The 21,605-nt window shown below is 44.4% G+C and overlaps 1 protein-coding gene across 11 annotated transcripts in view; it reads right to left on the bottom strand.

The window, feature by feature from the left end:
- Positions 1–21,605, bottom strand: part of ZFAND2B (zinc finger AN1-type containing 2B) — a 164,698-nt gene that overhangs the window by 104,193 nt on the left and 38,900 nt on the right. The gene's annotated exons all lie outside the window — the stretch shown is intronic.

Genomic DNA, 21,605 nt, shown 5'->3' with positions numbered 1-21,605 from the left:
GTTTGAGCAGTCTGTTTAGCTGTTCTGTCAGCTAGGTCATTGCCTTGGGAAATGATATCAGTAACTTTCGTATGAGCTTTACATTTCATAATTGATATTGCAGTGGGTAGATGTATTGCATCTAGTAAGGCATGAATAAGGGGTCCGTGCTGAATGTGGGTACCGTGAGAAGTTAAATAACCTCTCTCTCGCCACAGCACGCCGAAGTCATGTACAACTCCGAATGCATAACGTGAATCAGTATATATGTTGACTTTTTTATTCGTAGCTTGAATACAGGCTTGTGTCAGAGCGACGAGCTCTGCTACTTGAGCGGACAAGGTATTTATGCGATTTGTTTCAATAACTTCAGTATCTGTTGTGACTGCATACGCGGCCACTAATTCTCCTGTACTTGTTCTCATACATGACCCATCTACATACAACGTCATGTCTGGATCTGACAATGGGACGTCTGTCAAGTCTTGTCTAGGTTTCGTCGTGATAGTGATAACTTCAATACAATCATGTGCAAGTGGGTCTGTTCCGTTTACTGGTAACAGTGTGGCAGGATTCAATGTACTACAACGTCTGATTTCTATATGTGGCTGAAACAATGTTAATTCGTAACCAGTGAGTCGTGCTATAGTCAAGTGTTGTGTCTGTGTGCGGTTCAAGAGAACCTCTACTGCATGTGGTACTTGTACTGTCAATTGGTGTCCTAACACTATGGCATCGCTTTGTCTGATTGCTAAAGCTGTTGCTGCCACTGATTTCAGGCACGCAGGCAGAGCCTGAGCTACGGGATCTAATGTACTAGAAAAATAAGCACACGGTTTGTGTGATCCTGCTTGTTCCTGAGTGAGTACTGACAAAGCAGTACCTTCGCGTTCTGTAACAAAGAGTGTAAAATGTTTATAGTAACATGGTGTTGCTAAAACGGGTGCTTGACATAAAGCTTTCTTTAGGCTTTCAAAAGCTTGTGTATGTTCCTGAGTCCAAGGGAGGACAGTCGATGTGGCTGCCTCCTGTGTTGTCAACTGAATGAGTGGTTTTGCTAGAAATGCATACTGAGGGATCCACTGCCTACAATATGAAGTGAGGCCTATAAAAGCCCGCACCTCCTTTTGTGTCTTGGGTATTGGCATGTTAGCAATTAACTGGATGCGATCTGGTGTAAGCTGCCTTCCCTCCTTGGACAGCGAGTGACCAAGGTAAACAACTCGCTGGACACAGAATTGCAGCTTAGAAGGGGACACCTTGTGCCCCTTTTCGGCCAAAAAATGTAAAACCGTCAGTGAGGCTTTTTCACATTCAGGTTCGCTTCTAGCGGTGATCAGCAGATCATCGACATATTGAAGCAGGGCAGTGTTGACTGGCATGTGTATACTGTCAAGTTCTCGTTTCAGTGCTTGGCTATAGATGCTGGGGCTTTCTGTGAATCCTTGGGGAGCGCGTGTGAATTTAAAGCTTCGTCCATTTAAACTAAATCCGAACAAGTATTGGCTTTCCGGATCTATTGGGACGCTGAAAAAGGCATTCTTGAGATCAATTACAGTAAAGAATGTTGCTTCGGAATCAATAGCTGTCAGTAATGAAGAAATGTCTGGAACTACGGGGTATTGTGGTACAATACATTTATTTAATTCGCGCAGATCAATAACCAATCGGTATACTGGCGGGGCCTTTGGATCAGTTCGTTTAAGAATCGGAATTATCGGTGAATTACATACATTGGAGTCTGTTTCCACAACCACTCCTTGGGTAATAAGTTCGTCAATGATTTGCAGTAAAGCCACTACAGCATCTGGTGGTAACTTGTATTGTCGCATTCGTGGTAGTACCACTCCTGCCTTTAGTGTGACTCGCTATGGTGTAATGTTCATGCAACCAACATCTGTAGGGCCTTGTGCCCATAAATGTGTGGGTAAAGTCTGCAGTCGGTGATCCATGTCTCGGGACACATAGTGCCCTTTGAAATCACGTAAAAACAATCTTACTCCTTCCGGAGAACAACATATTATAGCTCCTAGAGCTTTCAAAGTTTTTATACCTAACAAGTTTTCTGGGCATGATTTAGTAAGCAATAAATCTGTAGTTCGTGTCAATGGACCAATCGTAAGGGGAAGAGGCTGTGATACTTCGTTAACGATAGGTTTTCCTGAAAAGCCAAGGGAAATATTCTGTGAGCCTGAGAGGGGTGCCCCTGGAACTTCACTACGTTTTATTGTTGTTCGGCTTGCCCCTGTATCAAGTAAAATTTTTCTATCTTGGCCTAATAGTTCACTGTGTACATAAGGTCCTTCTTGATCTACAGGGACCTCAATAAGGGGTAAGCCAACTTCCCCCTCTAGGCTGTTTCATGAATATCGTTGATAATCAGGATAGTCATACTGTGCGGTCTGGTACATCTGTTGTGTCGTTGTTTGTGTGGCAGCAATAGGCTGCGGTGGTGGACGGAGTGGTGGAGCCGGCAGAGACTGTTGCGGAGCTGGCATGGACTGTGCATGCTGCGGAGCTCCTTGTTGGTTCTGATCCTGTCTAAGTGGTCGTGGTCTTTCTTTTGTATTACCTATGGCGATATTATGTTTTAAAACTGGACAATCGTGTACATAATGACCTGGCTGTCTACAATAGTTCCATGTCCCTTTTACAGGGCCTGTTGAAACACTGGACTGTGTCATACCCTTTTTATGACCGTCAGCTGGAACTGTCTGGGAAACTAGCATTTTCATTTTCGTGTCTTTCATGCGTCTTTGTTCATGTTCTTGTTCCTCTCTAATTCTATTGTGATGGTACTGTAGCATTTGTAACGGAGTGTTACCTTGCCAGGTACTCTCGAATTTCAATTCCCTATTCTTAACTTGGGGCAAAGAATTTTCAACTAACTTTGTCACAAACAGATGTGGATACGACTCGCTATTTGCTTTTATTCCACTATTTATACCAAAACATTTTTCGAATCGGGCGTAGAAATCACTAGTGTCCTCGTCTGGTTTCTGTTTACAGGCTGAGATTGCACCCCAATCTTCCTTTTTCGTAGTTAATAAACGTGGCAGTACCTGTACTAGTAAACCTGGTAGTGTTTTGGTCTTCTCCCCAAGCCCTGCACCTGGACCTCGAGCTTTTTCTTCGTTTTCTAATGCTGTCCAATCTATCTTTTGGTCTCCCACCTCCCAATCCTTTTCCTTTAGTTTTTCATAAATGCCCGCAGGCATTAATACCTTCAATATTGTCATAATGTCGGGGTAGGTATACTCTCCCATGAGTAACATGTCTTTAATTTCTCGGTGGAAACCCGCTGGGTCTTTGTCATGACTGGGCACCACCTTCTTCATTTCCAATAGTTCTATTTTAGATATGGGTGTGTATACAAACACACGTTTAAACTGATTGTCCTCACCTTTTATCGGGTGGACTTCGCGTAAGGGATTCTGTCTATCCATATAGTACGTCGTTCTTTCCTTGATGGGCAGTGAAACATGTTCGGGACATACAAAAAGAATGTACTGCTTTCTGGATTCTAGTATTTCTCTAATTAGCTCAGTACCTGAACCTCTCCATTTATTCGTGAGTAATTTAGTCAATATATCAGGTAAGGGACCAGGGTCGGAGTGTTGGCTTTTATATAATATAAGGAGTTGTTGAATCATATAGATACCAGCTAAACGCTGTTCATCTGGGGCGAGGTTCAAAAACGTGTGTGCTAATGTATCATCACTATATTTTCCGGGACTATCAACCCAATGAACGGCTGACCTGGCTAATTCTTGTTCGTCCATAGAATCGAGTATATGATAACCCCTTCGTTCTCGGAGTAGGTTGTCAGCGGCTTGGAACGAATGTTCGGGGGACCTTATATTTATTATAGGAGTTTGGAAATTTCTGCTATTATCTGGACGTACCGGACGTATCGGATCAGTGAAGCATCTAGTATTATTGCAAGATCTTCCTTTACCTACATAGGCCATGGTTTCTAACTGTCCTGTGGGCAGTTCTAATTCTTCCTCGTCTTCGGTTTGTTCAGGTTCGTCTACTGCTAATCTTTCTTCGTGTATTCGTTCTATTTCTTTGCGGATCTTTCGACACATAGCTACTATACATGATCGTTTATCATGTCTCCCCTCTGATATATTCTGACTCCATGTGGTAAGAATTTGCATTTCTTTCGGATTTACCCCTGGTTGGTCTTGATTTCTGATCACACAATTTATGAGGAAACGTAACAGTTCCCCCTGTATTTCCACTTTTTGGTACTCCATGGCTCTGTTAATACTCTCAGGATCTCGCCCTGACTGGACAAAGTGATATATATTTTCTAAGTGTGTAGTCATTCCTGGTAGCTTCCCTAAATATATAGCAGCTCGTCGGATACGTAATGATGCTAGCATCATTTCGTCCCCTTTTCCGGGCACAGGGTCATATCTACAATCTATTAGAAGTTCTTTGAACGTGTTGGGAGTTACTAGTTTGGGCGTACGTTGGTGGGCTAATTCTTGAAAGGAAAGTTTATTTACTCTGGGTGGCGTGGAAAAAATGTTTGATGTACCTCCGGTAGCCCCACCTGGGGTGCTGGATGTGAAAGGATTCGTCGAACGTGATATAGCAACTATAGGTGTGGATACAGATGTCGAAGCAGATGTGCTTGCCTGAACTTGTGTCGGAGTTTGCTGTTGCGGAGGTACAGACGGAAGAGGGTCTTGGCGTTGAACCCCCTCTGCAGGCGGTCTATGTGGCGCAGCATTAGCATACTCGGGAGCTGCGTCGTCTAAATAAGAGGAAAGAAAAACATCTTCTGCGGTTCTGGGATGCCCTTTGGGATGTACCTTTATCGGGAACAATGGGGGTGGCAAGTCTTTTGGTATCTCCGGAGTAGCCTTAGGTAATCCTCCGGCCAGGAGAGGATACATACCATTCATGAGGGCATTTCGTTGTCTGTCTACTTGTTCTGATTTTACTCGAGTACCTTCTTCAATTAATATATTTTCTCGAACTTTATTTAAATTCTCCTTACTCTTCTCTTCCCGTCTACGTGCTTTTTCTGTACGTCTATGCGATTCTTTACGCCATAATTCAATGGCGTCTTTCTGTGATTGTCTAGCTTTCTTTTTCCATAATTCTTCCTCTACTTTCACGATGCAATCTGCATCCCAGGTCCCAGCTGCGGGCCACCTCTGACTTTCTGGTAATTCCTTGGTGTAGTCTACCCATAAATCAAGAAATAATATGGCGTCTAGGCCATGTTTATGATACATAAAGTACCCTGGAGTGTCCCTAGGAGGAATGGGAACAGCTTCTTCGAGTACCCCTTTTCTAGTTTTGATCTGTCTTAATTTCGAAAAGAGCGGCATTTTGAGAACTGATCTGATACCTAATTTTGAACACGTTCAATACAACGAAACACAATAATGAACAGTCATTCACACCACAATATGCAGAACGTATTTAAAACATTTAACATTTAATGAACAACAATGATGGCCGTTCACTAAGCATGATACTCGATACTAACTAGATAATTCTGACTTCATATACTAGACATACTTGATATACTGCTAAACAGTACAGATACACTGCTGAAACAGTGCAGACCGGATGTGTGTACCCAAACCCGTCTTGACCGGCACAACCTATGTGCACGTCAGAACGCCTCCCCGACAATGGTACTCACCGGGTAGCTCGGAACGGAAGGCCTCGGAACTGAACTGAACTGGACTCGGACCGGACTGGACTCGACTCGATACTTTGGAACTTCGGAACTTCGGAACTGGTGGGCCTCTGTATACCTCGGATCTTGCTCTCTCAGCTAGGCTCTGGTCGGGATACTTCGCACTTCTCACCGCCTCGTCTGGGTGTTGATCGCAGCCTCAGTTACCCCCGCTCGGCAGGAGGGAGATACAGGAAATCCTGTGGGTACGCGTTGTTGTCCGTCCAGCTGTGACAGGAGACCGGGCCTGCAACGCACCTCCGGCGCGTGAGATAAGAAAGTGTCCCTATTCGGGCGCCATATATGTGGTAAATAATTTAATTACCGGGACTTAATTTGATGCGGAAAATCTATAATAATAGCTCAGTAAAATAAGAGGCAGAATCCGTGGTATTAGAGGTTCGGAACGGGCTTTATTCCAAAATCAATTCGAATTGAGGAGCTCCATATTCCATCACCACGAAGGTTCAGGAAGTGAAGGACCCCCTTTATTGACAAGTAATCATTTATATACAATAGGCATTACAGTGAAACAGATGCCGGAGGCGTAACAGTTGATAACAAGATAAGAACATACATGCGTAACTAAAGTGGGTGTAACTGGGCGTAACTTAAAGAACGTCATTGGATTATGATGTCATAAATGGGTGGTTCCATGAAAGAATTTCGCAATGTCAGCAGAAATACTTGGCAGAGATGCGCGTGCAGCAGCATGACGTGTGATTGACGTGCAACTAGGGGGTGAAGGGGAGTTGACATTTAGCTCTACATATGGAGACAGAAGTCTGGGGTTATGTCAACCTAATCCCAAATCATATCTAATATCCTATGTTTAAAGAACTGTGTTATCCAGAAAGAAAGGTCTCTTAGGATAGAATCTTATTCTATACTGACTATACTGTCCGTTAGTGCGTGTACAAGCGTCTAAGTGTCTACACTAGATGCGAGGGCAGAAATCTTCCATAGTAATAGGGCTATGAATTACTTGCATGAAGACAGAGAAGCCGGGCCCTTTGCTCGGTAGCTGGGAGAATGTCTACTTAAACTACTAGACAGGAATGTATTGGATAGGGAGCGGAGCAAAGCAGATAATCTTGAAGGTGAAATACAGTTTTTGGCAGGCAGCAGGCTGGAGTCAGGCACCGTTAGCCGCGCAGGGAGTAGGACAAAGTTCATGGGTACAGATGCGAGCTCAGACTGGAGCTTTCAGAGGCAGAAGGCAGAAAAGACTTGATGGCAGAATCAGGGCCTACTCGTCTGAACTGTAAAATGGGATAAATGAACCATATAAAGCCGGTGGCCTTTCATACTTAGGAATAGAATATCCGGCCCATTCATGGCGGATCTGAAAGAGGACATGTTGACGGTGGACGCACATGTGTTTGCGTCTTCATAACTGGAACTGGAGGGAACATATATGTACTTATGGTTTATACATGAAACCGTTGGGGTCCAAGATAGGGGACATAACTGACCATAAAAATCCATATTTCCACAACTGGACAGAAAACTCTAGTTTGATTCAATAGACTAAACTCAACGTTTGCTCCATATAGAATATATAAATCTGGCCACGTATAGGATACACATGACAGCTGACTTGCCTCAGTTCATTAACCGCATGGTCATCAGTGCAGGGGCAGGAATGTTTCCCATATGCAAGTCTGTTTGCATCACACTTCAGAATTACAACAAAAAAAAGTTTTCAAAATTCCGGATTTTTTTTTAAAATTGTACTATTCATTTGCAAGCTGTTAAAATGTTTTTCCAGGAACAGATAGATAAGCAACAATTAGTAAAAAGACAATCTGTCCTTGAACAGACAGCAAATGTGTAAAACAAGATTTCAAGGCATTTTTATTACTCATTCACTTTTAGAATGAACAGAACATGTGTTCCTTTCAGCTCAATTTAATTCGCCAGCAGGGATGAGTAAATGTTGAAAATAGCTCAACCTGATAAAATCTCACTCACAATTATGAGTTGATGTTTCGAGGCCTGTCATGCATGGCAAAATAACATTTCCTGAATTGCTCCCCAAGTGGCAAGCAATCTACCATGGTACCTGTGCAGTGCCAAAGTCACTTAAAGTATTGCTCAGCCTACTCAAGGAGATGCTTCACATCTACACTGAACAATTGGTAAGACAAGGCTGTTTTCAGACTATTTTTTTGATTATGCCCATTACAGCAGGCATATTTTCCAGTAAAAATATAAGAATGCGGCAGAGTGTACTTTTATTTTCACATCACTATCACTATCATTATGCAACTTAAGATACTCGCATTTCTTGCCATCGCTTAGCAAAAATCCTGCTAATGGTCACCACATGGATAAAATAGCGTTCATGGCCTCTAGGACTGGGAACCACCAGCGAAATGACACAGTTGGGATGACCATAATGGAGCATTCTTCATTAACTAAGATCATAAAGATGCTTTCAGTATACCATCCAGCAAGTGGCACGGATCTCTTACAGCACTGTTACTCAAAGTCCGGCCCTCCCGAGCTTTACATGCAGCCCCCTGGACAACCGCATCAGTGAGCTGCTCTTTACTCGTCTCAGCACGAACAATAAAAGGATGACAAATAAACAGTCAAGCATCTATTTAAATGTTAGTGTGTGTTTAAAGGAAGGAATTAACTAGGAAATTCTGTACTGCTCAACCGTAGGAACATCTTTTAAAAAGACATTTTGCAGCACAAGTGTGAATATATGATATTCTCTCCAAAATTCAACAAGCATTGGCATAGCCAATAGGTCTCTCCTTTGGGACCTTATAAGTATTTAGTTATGCAGCACAATATCCTTACTGCAACAACATTAATTTACGCTGAACAGGGCAGAAGTGGCACAGAGAGATTCTGCACCTTATTTATATTCAAGGTAAACACAGTGGTTGAGTATTCCAACAGTCAACTCTGACTGGTTCTTGGCAGCTGTGTCCGCTATGCTTATTCCAATAAGACTGGACACTGCAGCGGTCCGTTAAATATTACCCATGTATAGGCATTTCAAATTATGAAAGCCTTTATGTTCCTGCTGGCAACTTTTCCTGATGCACGAAGGTAATTACTTATGGTAATCTTACATATGGTGGCCACTAATGCAATTGTGTGTGATGTGGTCTCGATTATTACAACACTAATAAGATAAGTAGCTCCGGATGATTTTCATGGACTACAACTTATGACATAAAAAGTTGAAGACTCCTGGCCCGATGCAAACTTCATGAGATAACGGTGGAATAATTTGGCACCAGGTTTTTGGGGCGATGTAATAGTTGATGAAGGGATCATGGTTGGACTTTATAGTCTAGGGTCTATACTGATATCAAAGTCTGTTATTGGATTCCTGTGGTGATGTGACAGACTGTAGTCCAGACTGCGACATCACAGTTTTCTGTAATCCCTTAGTCTGACTTCAGTCTCATAATAAAATTACAGTCGGACATAATTTTCCTGGAGCAATGCCACACATCTCTGAAAGGAATCAATAAGCATTTGCGTTTGTTTGATTCTCTTTTAACACAGTTGCCCTGTTACTTCTTTTTGGCTGCTCGTCTATTAAAATGCAACAACGTACAAAAATGGTGTCAACTGGACCAGCTACCGGTACCTCCGCGACACGTTGAAGGCATTTGCTGCACTGCACTAATATCACCTTTTTTGTCTTGAAACGATGACAAGCACGGAGTTATAGCAAATTAGATATGGTTGAGTGGGAGTGGATGAAAGGCTGTTTGGAAGAGTATCGATGAAAGCGAGTGAGATAAGGCAAGTGTGAATGGGAAAAATGGTAGGGGAGTATAGATTGGGTATTGTGGGGGGGGGGAAGGACTTGTCACAATACAAGACAATTAATTAAAACGTTTCCATATTACTTACAAGGGCTGTCAGTGAATTCTGCCAAATGTCCACTGTCCCTTGTTGATATTTTAACGGATAAAAATAATCCCAAATTTTGGCGACTTCCGGATCCCACCACAGCCAATCACACGGCAAAAGGTAGTCTGGAAATCGCCAGAGGTCTCGTAATGTGTAAAGAGACCTGGAATTGGCGCATCCTCAACATCTCAGCCAATCGTAGTGCTCGGCAGAGATTTACAAAGTACTCATTGGCTGTAGGTACTCACATGCGTCAGTGTACTGGGGGCACAGTTTAAGGGTTAATCCTGGAAGTGGAGAGGCGTTTGATGGGAGATCGGGTGGTAGTTGGCTTGTCAGTTTAAAACGTTACTGACCTCAGGTGGAGAACATTAGTTTACTGACCTAAGGTGGAGAACATTAGGGATGGTCGGACATTATGAAGGGTCAGTCATCCGAGGCGGCAGTTGGATTTCAAACGGGTCAATTCACGTCTGAAAGAGGGTTGCAGCCCAATGGTGGCGAGGAAGTGTTGTGTTTGTTGTAACTAATGTTCTCGGCACGGACCCAAAGGTTCTGCTGGATGCTGCTTGCAGCACGCCAACAGTTATGTGACTTGGGTCAGGTCACTTGCTTTGATGAGGTGCGCAGCACGGCCTCACTGGTTTATGTGGCATGGTTAGTATCTAATGACACAGCGCCCAAGTTTTTAATAACAAGTGCTAAAACACAAGCGCGACCACGTAAGGAATGAGAGGTATGCAGCTGGCACCAGGCCACGCTGCTGCTCGCGCAACTTGCCAGAGAGGCGCGCACAAGAGAGGAACGCCAGATGGCGGCTGTGCGAGAGGAAAGCCAGATGGCGGCTGTGCGAGAGGAAAGCCAGATGGCGGCTGTGCGCATAACCGCAAGCTCTAGGCCACAAGCAAAAGCATGTGGTCGGACTTTTTAAAGCCCACTTACTGTCTCGCCAGAGCAGCGCATGCGCTGGCTCAGGCAAGACCTAAAAAGTGTCTTTAACATACAGAACTGTTTCACGTTAATGCATCATATTATATCACACATTATATTGAGATGTATTATTTTAAAAGTGATAGTTTTCAAACATGAATTTAGAAACATTAATTCTTCCCTCCAGTCATATTTGTGATGATGAAGAAAAAGAGAAATAAAACCATTGCCGAGGATCACACAATTTGTTAAAGTGGGGAAGCCGAGATGAATCCCAGGTTTTTCTGATTTCCCATTGTGCAATTCAGCCACTAGAAGTACATGCTTTGCTTCCCCTACACCCACCTTACTGCCAACTCCCTCCACTCCGTTGGCATAATTGCGGCCCCAGGTCACATCACAGACCAAACTTATTGGCCACTGGGGAAATGTTTTTAAGTACTCATGTGTTACAGGGAGGCAATTGCGCTCCGGTCCAGATTGTGGACAGTTCATCGCACAACTTTTTCAAATACGTAGCTAAATCACTACATATACAATATCACTCCAATCTTTGTTAAACTTGGTATAAACTTTTTGCAGAAGCATTCCAAGTGATACTGTGTTCCATGTTTTCCAAAGGTCTGGTATCATGTTTCCACCACTATCCCAGATGCTTGTTGACAGCACCCTTTTCATATATACCCGTCACTACACCTTGCATTGAATGTTTGAAGCCTGGGGTGTTTGGCAATTCACCTACTATCAATACCGAGTAGCTAGAAAAGGGAGCTGATAGATCACTTTTACCCATTCTCTGTGGGTAAATGTGATGGTACATTTTGGAAAAGATTCTTATGAAACCAGCCATTTTACCCATCAGTGAAAAAAATCAAACGTAGCCAAAATATCAAATACGATTTTGATATTTCTTGATTCTGTACCGTTTATAAACTGATTAAAGACCTAAAACACACTTCTAAGTTCTGCAATTTTAGGCCAAAGCCCACAAAACTGAGAAAAGCAAAAGGAAGAACAAACAATATTTTAGTGACATTCTTAAACCAAAAAAGTCAAGCAGAATGTTAGCAGAGTCTTTCTTGCTGCTAGCTACCTTGTATAACAAAGTTATATTGTAACATTGTATTGGCCCCTTCAGGAAAAAATAAAAAATTACTTTCAATCTTTTCCTTTCTTTGAATGGCATTTAGTTAAGGGTTGTGCAGGTGTTTATTCAGTGTTTATTTGTTTACACTGGTGAGGGCTATTTCTCTTTTGGTGGGTTTTATCAGTTATTATAGGTTTAAACCTAAAACAGGATAGCCTGAATATATTCAATTTGAATAGTTCTTTATAGAAGAGCCAGTGGAGGTGCTTTAGGACAAGCGACTTGGAACATTTGTTTGAGGTCACCAATAAGACTGACTGCTTCATTTTAGGCCCAGGTGGTTGGCAATGAAATTATCAGGCAGGACAGAGCAAGGGGTGCCGATATTGAGTTCACAAGAGTGCCAACCCTTCTTAGGAGGCAAGGGATTTATCCTCAGCAGACATGTAAATGTATGTGTTCTTGTAGAGCGCACTGCTGCCCTGAGGCGTCGTGGCGCTGTAGACTGCTGGGGAACCCGTCCTGGCTATCCCTGTGAGATGGTCCCTCCTGGGTATCTCCAAGGTGAAACCAGGCATCCCCGGCGAATGTGGGGGGGGGGCGTTGTGGAGAGGAGGCAAGCTAATGCCCAGAGTTGCCGAGTGTGATCCCTGGTTAGAGTAGGCACCGAGGCGAGAATTATCGAGTCCGCTGGCCCTGGTCCACGACCCTGTGGCGTCGGGAATTGAACCCGGGCCGTCCTCTGCTTCTGGGTCTGCTGCCTCTAACCAGTGAGCCACACCACTCCACTCTCACTTTCAGTACGGTGTGCACCTGAGGTTTCCCACCAGCATCTGAGGCCAGTGAAACTCTGCTGAATTGATGTCAAGAGCTGATCAGCATACGTTGCAAGGTGGAAGTATTGTGCGATACGGCTGGTGGGCTTTGGATTCTTTAACAGCAATCCTTAGCTCAACCCTGGTAGAGTAGTAAAGAGCAGTCAGGCTTACTCAGAGGTACAAGTGTAAAGCATTTCATGCACCAACATTGACAATAAGTAAATTACATAACTAGAAAGGAATCTGGACACCAATTTATGAAAATATATTTTTTTTATATCAATATAGACACCAAAATGAGCTTTGCATCATACATACAACTGGAGTTGTGGATTTTTAAAGCATTCCAAAATAAATGCAGTGCATCTATCAAACTGGTCCTATTGAAATGAATGGGGGAAAACACAGGTGACTGTCACTTGCAGGGGGAGTTCAAACAAACCCTCTTGTGGATATGGCCATGCGGGTTCCCAGATTAAGTTCCAACAGGCATCACTTTGTTTCCTTGCCAATGGCTGCGGAAAATGTAGTCTAGGTTACTTCAGGGGCTGGAGGTCGACAGGAATGGAGTAGCGACTTGAAATTTGGTGAAAGCTGAGCTACCACTACAGACTTGCAGAACACCCCTATTCTTCAGGGTCACTCTCGACAGGCCCAGCAGGTCGCAATTCTGGTAACACAGCAAGTCTATTTTTGTGCAGCTTGCAGGGGAATAGTCCCACCAATCCAGGGGTCTGCTTCGGTTCTGCCATCCACTGGAGTCTGTCTAGCTGAGATCAAGGAGCTTTCACCACGGACACACGTCGGTACACAGTTTCAGTAAATGGTCTCTTAAGGGCTCTTAAGTGTCCGCTCTGCATGAGGGACAGTAGACAATAGGGCATTAGCCCCTGTGGCTAACCCACCCCTGCGGTGACATCACATGGGTGTTTATCACCTTTTTACCCAGAGTCCTCAAAACCAGGATCTTCCAAAATGGCAGATCAGTTCCGTGGTTGTACAGCCCTCCAAGCCCACCCTAAAAGTTTGGCTAGCCTTTGGGAGGAGTATGCCTCCTGAATAACTTGTTTTCCCACCTGTCGGGTTGGGCAGGGCAGAAAAGGCTTTGTCCTCAAGTGGGGGACAAAAGATTAAACAGCAAGGGCAATGAAAGCCTTGGAGGCTCACCACCTTGATGACTAACCACTAGCCATCCTGGGAGGGAGGCGGTGGGACCTCCTTCCTGCCCATTCAAAAAACAAAGTGGTACTAATGGCAATGCTTATCATCAAAAAGAAAAAGACCAACAAATATATTTGGTTTGCTATCAAACAAATTGGTCCTTATGCAAGAGAGATATCTACATATACCAGAGAAAATACACCACTTTTTTTTTAGGAAATAGATTTGCATGTTTTCTGCGAGATAATTCAATAATACATAAAAATAAAGGGAACAATTATTTCAGCAGTAGCTCAAAGATGTGCCTAGAGAGATGTTCATTAGGATGCTAATGTGCGAATTGAAAAAGAAAACCATCAGGGAAAAAGGGGGAAACTATTTTGTAATTCTTCACATGGACACTGGCTGATGTAGACTACAGCATAGAGGGTTGATTACAACCTCAGCACGAGGGTCTTCATCAAGACAGTGCGAACGGTATAAGGTGACCTATGGTTCGATGTGACAATGGGGTCCCAAACACGATGTGTTCAGACCCATATGGGGCCAATAGACTAACTCTGATATACCATGAATCGTAAGTCACTGAAGTGGTGCATGTCCACAGAGTATATGTAATCCAGGATTCTTGGTGGACAGATTATGTTTTCTGAAAAACTGTTAGATTAATCAATTTCATTTGGCAACAGCGGGACTTAAAAGCAAGCAAATTGCAGCGGTCCTTTCAAGACCGGCATCTGCTCGCAGCGCATAAAGAGTGCCTAAGCCTTTGTCTCCATCCTGCGAAAGTGCCAGCACATACCTACAGGAGGGCAGATCATTTTCTTGGTCGCACACGGCTCAGGGAAGCCCACCAAGGCACTGGGTTACTGTATCCTAGAGGGGGGCACCCACTCAGGGTGGCACCCCTGTGCACGTCCACTCACCCTCAGCACGAGATTTGTGTTGGGGTGCAAAAGCATGGTGCGGGATACCAAACATGACAATTCAGTTGTTCCATAATGGAGCGGACTAGCCTGAGTTTTCAAGGTAGCCTGCCCATGTTACTCTATGGACCGTCGTTCACTTAAAGTAAAACCTGGCTTTACAGGGTTATTGTATAGATAAGTTTGTACTTACACATTTTCACACCTTTAACATAATGCACACTACCTCGTGGTCTTAGGAGGACAACCTTAAGAGTGACTTACTAACATTAAGGCAGTGGTGTGGCTCTGCAGCACATGGTGTGTGTGGTCTCACTCCGGAGTAGACAGGCTGACCATGCAGGGCTGCAATGGCAGACATACATTTACCTGTGTCATACAGAACGGTACAATATAGTGCTGCAGTCCTGGTGACCCCTTTACCAACCTGGGTACCATATACTAGGGACTTATAGGGGGACAAAGTACCTTGCCAATTGGATGTATAAATTCCAGTCACTTTTAGGGGAAGAGCACGGGCAGTGAGGCCAGGATAGCAGGTTGAGTGCACTATCAAGAGTCAAAAACAGTATCTAGCAGTTCTAAAAGGGGTAAAAAGTGGGGTAGCAAATGCAAAGACGCCCAGTTGCCAACCACACAACAAAAGATGGGTTTGAGGGGAGGACAGGGAGTGTTGCTGGTCAATGTGATAGACAAAGGAGAAGGAATTCTTTTTTTGTAGGCTTCATTTTAAGCACATTCATATAAAGCATTCATCAATGATCCTATCATATTTGGAGACCTCCTGTGATGTTGGGGAGTACACAGATTGCAGCCTTATTGGCATAAGAATGGCGAGACAGGTTGAAGTTGGAGTGCTGGATCATCAAGTTTTGCAGGTCAGCACTTGGATGCTCTGGTAAAGCAAGATGCAGGCGTATTTCACTGCTGCACAAGCATGAGTTGCACTTGCAGAGCGGGTGTGGGTCTCCACTGGAAAACTACAGGATGTTTGGTCAAAGACTGAAATACACTGAAACAGTCTAGGAAGTTCACTGAAAAACCAGGGATGCTCACTGGCATCTCTTAGCTAGAAATGTGTGACTGAAACAGCAGGGAGACAATGCAAGTCCGGTACAAAACCCTCTCTACACAATCCTGTTCTAGTTTTGAAAGCAACAAACAGCTCAAACAACTCAGTCCTAGCCTACTAAACCCTATGTGCGGATCCTCCTACATGTAATATAGTGCGCAGAGTAGCACACCCTGCTGCTCTGAGCCCAAGACCTCCTGCCCCCGCTGGCACATAATCTAAGCAAAGCTTCAGTGGCTCACGTTACACCTGAAAGAGATCCATCTCACAATGCTCTGTGGGTAGGTAGATTACCCAGAGGATAGATGAACAATCAGCGTTTACCAATACTCCGAAGGTGCCATTCTGGAGCTCGGATTGCTGTTTTATGAATGCGCAGCACCAAGTTTCAGTTTAATGGATATAGATTTGCTGCATAATTTGCCTTCAACTAGAGGCCTATAATTCTAGATAAGTACAAGTAAGGAGGCCTTAGAGTGAAGGTTGCAGAAAGGCCACACGTGTGGCAGTATGGGCAATGACTCACCACAAATGAGTGACTGCTATTCTGCTAAAATGTAACATGTATACATGCAGGAACAGGAAATGGAGCCTTAATATGACCCCATTTTAGATGGTAGTCTTCATGCCTTCCAAATCTACCAGGAGTCTTTTTTTGAGGCTATGGAGAAGTAAGCAAAACTTTGAAATCTCGGGGCGTGGCTTGGACGGCGTTGGTGATGGCCGCCTAGCCTGTTCTCTGCCGTGCAGGAGAGCGATCTCATCAATTTTCGGGGGCAGAAAAACACCTCTTCACCCGTATGCACCGCGGAGCAGGGCTTTAGAACCTCTAAGGCACGCTCGGTGCGAAGCTCGGCTCTTGATATCGGCCGGACGCACCTTTTTGCTGACATGCTGCCACGACACTGATCACGGAGCGGAGCGGAGCGCTGTCAGCCTGCACGTCTCCTGGCGGAAAGTGGCAGACCTAAGAGACTCGCACACGGAGAGAAGGTGAGCCTTGAGGGAGGCGCCGGTCAATGTATGCTCACAGTTTTTAAAATTGGTGAGCTTATCGGCGTGGTTCGAGCTTGCCAGTAACTCCGTGTGTCCGCCTGCCTGTCCCTAAGATGGCCGCTCGCCAGCTACCTTGCAAGTAAATCTCCACAAAAGCGCTAATACAGTTGCCAAAGCCCAGCGGAATGTTCAAATGGCACAGTGTCTCTGCCCTACGCCTTCCTGAAGGGTGCCCTTGGTAGCGAGAGCGCAATTTCAGCGGCGATACAGCCGAAAATAGTGAGAACCTTCCTTCACTGGCGCCTGACCCCAAGATGGCGACTCTGTTCAATTTTCCACCTTTTTTTCGGCGCGAAAAACGGGAAAGAGATGCAATAATAGTGCTCTGTGCACTTTAAACAAATGGGAAGTTTGCTCAATCAGTCCTGCAGACCCAAGGTGGCATAATCTAATGACACATTATCTTTTGGAGTTGCAGCCACAAATGGTAGTACAGCCACAAGCAGAGCGTGACACATGAACACTAACCAGCATTAGTCACTATATCATTTGAGGCTGATAGCTTTCTGCACGTTCAAATTGAAAGCCAAAGGTCCAGCGCAAGTGTCCCAAACCTTATTTTGAACGCACCGACACCATCTGCTAGATCTCTGAGCTTTAAGATCACAATATTGAGATCTCTGTTAGACGACCTAACTCGACCAGCGCTTTGACATCCTTCAGACCACCCTGTCCTTTCTCGCAAACTGGAAGGCCGTCGCAATAGCGTCCTCCACACGACCCGCCTGCAAAATGTCGGACAGGGATGAGAAGAAGAACAACAAAAAGGTAAAACCGGAACCCTCATTATCAGACTCTCCTATTAAATCGAGGGCAGACGTCAGCAGTACCCTAGAGGTAATCCTGAAAAAACTGGCAGAGGTACACGACCTAGCAAAATCAACCAAATCCAACACCGACTCTATGCAGCTGGAACTTACTGCAATTAGAGCTGACATGAGCTCTGTACACAAAAGCATAGATGAAGCGGAACAGAGAATTAGTGACTTAGAAGACAAATCCAATATTGCATCCACTTCCATACAGCAACTCCAGGGATCAACGGTCCAACTTAGACGCCAGGTGGCGGAATTGGAGGACAGGAACAGAAGGGGCAACGTGCGCATTTTTGGAATCCCAGAGAAAGCGGAGAAAGATGCGAATTCCTGCGTGGACTTTCTAGAAGCTTGGATTCCGAAGATAACAGGGATTTCCTTCCACCATGAGTTTGAACTCGACAGAGCCCACAGAGTTCCTAGCTACATCCCTCATGGATACAGAGGCCCGCGTCCACTGATATGCAAACCACTGAGGTACCAACATACGGAAGCTATACTTCAATTCGCAAGACGCAATCACAAAATTTCCTGGGAAGGCCATAATATAACTTTCACCCAGGACTACTCAAAGGACACACTCGAAGTCCGGAAAGGCTTCCTGGCCCTGAGAGAAAAACTTAGATCAAAAGGCATTCAATACTCCTTTGTTGGCCCGGCGAAATTCAGGATCACCATACAGGGCAAACCGAAATTCTTCACGGACCCCAATGCACTGGCGCAATTCATCGGTGACTCTCCACCGCAGAACATGGACTTGTCCAATGGCTCTTCAAACAAACGGAAGACCAACTCGCAAGAAAATATAAACTCGGGTTCTGGTCATGGGTGACTCTAACGGAACAATTTCAAGCCTCTAATTTGAAGTGCATAATGTTCATTGTTCAGTATCGCCTATGATAAATAGCTAGTTGAAATAATCTTCACCCCTGGGCAGCCGAACTTTCTGCTGTCTCTTCTGTTTTCAGTTTCTGTTGATGCTTTGATTCTGATCGACTCCGTCAGGTAAGACCGCCCAGTGTTCATACCGTGGTCACCTGTACATCCATTGATATCCTTAACAAGTGTTTTAGAATGGATCTTGCTTGATGCTCTCTAATCCGAAATCGGGGCATATGCTCTGCTCCTTCACTCTCTACACCATGATCATACCGGGGAATCAGCTGTTCCTCAGGGACTATCTATATATGTATCTGCAGAAAATCCCCTCATGTCATCTTGTCTTCTATTTGCGCATACCTTTTGTTTACGCAGGTCTCACACGTATGAATGCACACGGTGTGCGTGGCTAAATGGTCATTACTCTTTTTGAATATGTTCTTAAACTTCACTGCTTGGTTAAGTTTTATGTTTACAAAAACTATCAGTGTATCAAACACTACTATATACTGCTTACTACTTACAGCTATCGAATATGGTTAATTACCTGTTCCCTATTACATCCATCAGTCTAACTCCTTCCTGCGCTGCAGATGGATGGCAATGCCGTCGCAGTTCCCAAGTTCTGTTGAGAAGGGAGGGGGGAGGGTAGTAGAGGGAGGGAGAGAGGAGGGAGGGGGAAGGGGGCAAGGGGGGGGGGGGAAGGGGGAGGAAAAATCTGGTTTGTTTCAGCATGCTTTTTCTATTTGAGGTTAATGCTCTTTCTCAACTATATGTCAGCAAAAGGACTGCTTTCCGATATTTCATGGGGCCCCTCGCAGTACACATGCGGTGACCTAACCTATTGTGCTACTAGCCTATCCACAGCAATAGCCTCCAGTACCATGTTCACTACAAACCCGAAATGCGTCTGCTCTAACATCACCATTGTAACAGCACTACACGCGAGACAGAACAGATCCAATGAAGCAGCTTACTCATTCATACTCATCACACACCTACCACCCTCTAACGTACTCTTCAACAATAATACACCAGAACTAGAGCGACACCATAGTAACCAATGACTCGTAATACATCCATCTCGGAGGGCCTTAACATTGTTTCCCTCAATGTCAAAGGTCTCAACCATCCGGTCAAGAGGAGAAAAGTTCTAGATTATCTGGCAAAATCCAAGGGTGACATTCTACTCCTGCAGGAGACTAAACTATCAAAGGATGACGCTGTCTTTATAAACCAACATTGGATATCTCACAACCTTTGCTCCCCAGCAGTTGGCAAAAAAAGGGGGGTTCTCACACTAATAGCTAAGAAATCCAACATCTCCGTAGTTTCACACACTCACGATGATAACGGCCGCTTCATCATGGCACACCTTCAGAGAAACGAAGATCATATCCATGTCTTAAACATATATGGCCCCAACAATGACGATCCAGAGTTTTGGGATTCACTAGCCCCGACCCTAGATTGTATTCCCCAGGGAGAACTACTAATTGTGGGGGGCGATTTCAACCTGCCACTAGACCCAATTACCGATCGACACTCGAATTGCGCCTACCACCCCACACGCTCACATACTAGTTTACACCGCCTATGCTCCAGATTCAACTTACACGACTCATGGAGACTCCAACACCCTGATGGCCGTGATTACACCTTCTACTCGCCTCCTCATAATTCCTACTCGAGGATAGATTATATCCTCATTAATAGCCCCTTCACCCACCTCATCGAAGAAACCAGTATTGCCCCTAAATTGATTTCCGACCACTCAAGCATACAGACCAAACTAGTGGGTTCCAGTTCCATTCTCCCCCCTAAAAGATGGAGATTCAATGACGAAATATTCTCCGAGCCAGAAAACAAACGAAAAATCGAGGCGGCCATCCTTGACTACCTCAAACATAATGACACCCCCGACTCAGACATAGCGAGTGTTTGGGAGGCACTCAAAGCCACTTTGAGAGGAGTAATAATAGGCATCCGAGCTCAAACTAACAAAAAAACTAAACAAAGACTTGTCCACTCTGGAAGACGACATCAAAAAGCTGGAAACCGCCCATATAGCAGATCTCCAAAACTCGAATATTTTAAACGACCTCACCAAACTCAAATATGAATACAACTCGATACTCAGCAGAAGGGCAGGGGTCTGGATCAATAAGTTTAAGGCTCTAAGAACATGTGAGGGCAACAAAGCTGGGAAGATCTTAGCATCATATCTAAAACATAAAAATAAGCAATTCAACATTGCCTCAGTTAAAGATAGCAACAATGCCATCCAAACAAAGCAGAACCTAATTCTTAATACGTTCAAATCATTTTACCAAGACTTGTACAAAAATAACCTAGACTTTGACTCGGAAGAGTGTAACAGGTACCTAACCTCACTGGGTCTTCCTAAACTAAACGGTACTGATAAGGACACACTGAACTCTCCGATTACCCTTCAGGAAATATCAGCGTCCATTAAGACGCTTAAATGTAAGAAAGCACCGGGTCCTGACGGGTTCTCAGCCAGCTTCTATAAAGAACTCACAAACTCCCTGAGCCCAACTCTCCTAAAACTATTCCAATCCTTTAGCGTAACAAAAAGTATTACCAAGTCCATGAGTGAAGCTACCATCATAGTCATACCTAAAGATGGTAAAGACCCTCTGCTAACCAAAAATTACAGGCCAATCTCCCTAATTAACTTAGATTGCAAAATTTATGCTAAGATCCTCGCCACACGTCTAAATTTACAACTCCCAAAGCTAATCAGCACATCACAAGTAGGCTTCATGAAACAGCGCATGTCTAACGATAATACGAGGATCCTCTGTCACGTCATTGAAAAAGCCAAAATGCTCGCAGCCCCGGCCGTAGCCATTACCCTCGACGCAGAGAAGGCGTTTGACAGAGTCTCCTGGTCTTTTCTCAAGAGCTGCATGTCCGCCTTTAATCTGGGAGAAACTTTCACTGATTTGGTTATGGCCCTATACCGGTCACCTTCCGCACGCATTGCTATAAACGGTTCATTGTCGGACGCCTTTCCCTTAGAACAAGGGACTAGACAGGGCTGCCCCCTCTCCCCTTCACTTTTCCTCTTGGCAATGGAGCCCCTAATTGCACATATAAAAAACAAGCATTTACAATGCAACAGGTCTCGCATTTGTAAATTTTAGAGCTATCGTACACTAAAACTACGGACCCAAATCACTCCATTCCAATGCTCGCAAGACTCCAAGATTACATCAGGTGTGATAATGTAATGTTAGCACGTATTTGTTATCTTAGCTCAT

The sequence above is a fragment of the Triturus cristatus genome, chromosome 3_2, assembly GCF_964204655.1.
Source record: "Triturus cristatus chromosome 3_2, aTriCri1.1, whole genome shotgun sequence".
Lineage (NCBI taxonomy): Eukaryota > Metazoa > Chordata > Amphibia > Caudata > Salamandridae > Triturus > Triturus cristatus.
The sequence above is the reverse complement of the archived record's forward strand: the minus strand, read 5'-3'. Positions and strand labels throughout refer to the sequence as shown.